The sequence below is a fragment of the Chinchilla lanigera genome, unplaced genomic scaffold (assembly GCF_000276665.1).
Source record: "Chinchilla lanigera isolate Chin_1 unplaced genomic scaffold, ChiLan1.0 scaffold00059, whole genome shotgun sequence".
Taxonomy (NCBI): Eukaryota; Metazoa; Chordata; class Mammalia; order Rodentia; family Chinchillidae; genus Chinchilla; species Chinchilla lanigera.
The window spans coordinates 13124745-13127647 of NW_004955460.1; the positions used below are offsets into that span (position 1 = coordinate 13124745).

A 2903-nucleotide genomic window follows, 5' to 3' on the forward strand; every position below is an offset into this window, starting at 1 on the left:
GCTGAGGCAGGAGGATCGTTGTGAGTTCGAGGCCAGCCTGGGCTACAAAGTGAGCTCAAGGCCAGCCTGAACTGCACAGTGAGACCCTGTCTCAAAAAGACCAAAAAAAAAAAAAAAAAGCAATATGGTGGACTGATGTTCACGAAATCTGACCCAAAGCAACACAACTAAAACTGCTATATTTAATATGTTAGGCAATTCATTTTTTATAACTGCTTTAGTGAGATATAATCCATAAACTCAACTCAATGGTTTTAGTATATTTGCAGAGCATGCAGACTTCATCACAATCAATTTTAGAACATTATCAGTGCTCCAAAAAGGAACCTGCTAGCAGTCACTCTCTGTGTCTCTCTAGTGCCTCCAAGCCCTGGAATCTACTAATTTACATTGTCTCTCTATGAATTTGCCTTTTCTGGACATTTAATGCAAATGAAATCACATAATTTATGGCTTTTTGTGTTTGGTTTCTTTTACTTTAGCAAGTGCCATGGTCAAAAAAACAAAAAACAAAAAACTACACCAAGTCATAATAGTCAAGATTAGAAAAATTCAACACAAGAACAGAATATTAAAAGCTGTTAAAGAAACAAATCACTTATAAAGCAAAACCCATCCGAATCACAGCAGACTTCTCAATACAAACCCTCAAATCAAGGAGAGCTTGGAGTGAAGTACTTCAAGCCCTAAAAGAATACAACCTCCAACTAAGATTGATGTACCCTGAAAAACTATCAAAACTGATGGAGAAATAAGATACTGCCATGACAAAGAACTGAAGAAATTCATAAACACCAAACCAGTACTCTAATAAAATGTTCTGAAGGATAGTCTACAAAGAGATAATGAAGGTTACAAATCCATGGACCCCAACAGAATGAATCCACTAGACAAGGCATGCAATTAAACAAAGGGGAAAAAAGGAAACATGAAAATAACATGACAAGGATAAGTCAATACATATCACTTATAACCATCAATCATTTTTTTTTTTTAACCATCAATGTTAATGGTCTCAATCCACCAATCAAAAGAAGCAGACTGGCAGAATGGACCAAGAAGCAAGATCCAACAATACGCACACAAGAAACACATTTAATGCAAAAAGAAATTCACAGACTGAAAGTCAAAGCATAGAAAACAATACTCCATGCAATAGGAACCCAGAAAAAAGCAGGGGTTGCTATTCCATTTGCAGAAAAAGTGGATTTCAAGACTTGATTAGAAAAACAAAGAAGGTCACTACATTCTTTATCATGGGAACAATCCAAGAGGAAAAGAGAACAATCATAAATCTATATGACCAAATACCAGTGCACCCAACTATATAAAACAAGTATTAATGGACATGAAAAATCAAATAAGCACTAATACAGGGCTGGGGATTTAGCTCAGTGGCATAGCGCCTGCCTGGCAAGGTCAAGAGTTCGATTCCCAGTACCGGAGAAAAGCCAAAAATAAATAAATAAATAAATAATAATATAAAAGCACTAATACAATTTAATGGGGGACTCTGTTATGGGGATTTGTATCTGGATGTCCCTCCAAAGCCTCATGCAATAATGGGGTGGACTCCTAGAGTTTTTGATTAATCCATGGCCCAATGCTAGGATTATGGGTGTGAGTGCTACACCCACCCAAGGGTGGGTAGCCTGCATACAATAAGGAAAGGACAGAGGCTTGCTCTCTGCTGCTCCTCTCTTTTTGTTCTTGTTGCTTTTGTTGTTTTCCACCACCATGAACAGTTGCCCTCTGCCATGTGCCACTCTGCGTTGGAGCCAGCTGAGTATGGAATGAACCCTCCACAAACTGTGAACAAAATAAACCTTTACTTCTTTAATTTTGGGTGTTGGGTATTTGTCTCAGCAATGAGAAAAGTAACTAAGACAAACAGACCCATTGTCACAAATAGCCAAACATTAGCCAAAAGATCAACCATGAAATGTTAGAGCTGAACCAATCTTTTGAAGAAATGGACATAGTAGATGTCTACAGTGTTCCACTTAGTAGATTCTACATAAACCAGTATCAACATCAGAGTACACATTCTTCTCAGCTGCACACGAGACATTCTCCAAAATAGACCAGATACTAACTCGTAGAACATGCTTAAGCAAAGGCAAAGGAATTGAAATTACTCAATGCATATTATCAGACATAGTAAAATGAAATTAGAAATCAATGGCAAATGAAACCACAAGAACTTCATAACACATGGAAATTAAATAACGCCATCCTGAACAACCACTGGGGCACAGATGAAATTAGACAGTTTCTACAATTAAACAATAATGCCAATTAAATAATAATGTCAGGAACTTGTAGAACACAATGAAAGGGGTCCTGTGAGGGAAATTTATAGTGGTGAATTCTCATATCAGGAAAAGAGCGAGCTCAAATAAATAACCTAATGTTGAATCACAAGCTTCTGGAGAAAGAAGTGCAGGTCAACCCCAAAGCTCATATGAGAGAGGAAATTATAAAGATCAGAGCAGAAAGTAATGCAATGGAGACTAAGAAAATAATACAAAGAATCAATTAATCAAAGAGTTGGTTCTTTGATAGGTTAGATAAAACTGATAAAATCTTAGTCAATTTTATCAAAAAAGGAAAGAAAAAACTCAAATCCATGCAATTAGAAATGAAAAATGTGAAATCATGACAGAGCCTGCAGAAATCCAGAAGATCATCAATATCTACCTTGAAGACCTCTATTCTAATAAGATGGAAAACAGAAAAAATGGACAGATACCTAGATACATATGACTTACCAAAGCTGAATCAAGAAGATATAAAAGGGGGCTGGGGATTTAGCTCAGCGGCAAAAGCACCTGCCTGGCAAGCGCAAGGTCGTGAGTTCGGTTCCCGGGACCGGAGAAAAACCAAAACCAAAAAAAAAAAAA

The 2903-nt window shown here is 37.0% G+C and overlaps 1 protein-coding gene across 2 annotated transcripts in view; it reads right to left on the reverse strand.

Annotated features, from left to right (window-relative positions):
* The window catches only part of Zdhhc4 (zinc finger, DHHC-type containing 4), a 14017-nt gene that overhangs the window by 5073 nt on the left and 6041 nt on the right, over positions 1-2903 (reverse strand). The gene's annotated exons all lie outside the window — the stretch shown is intronic.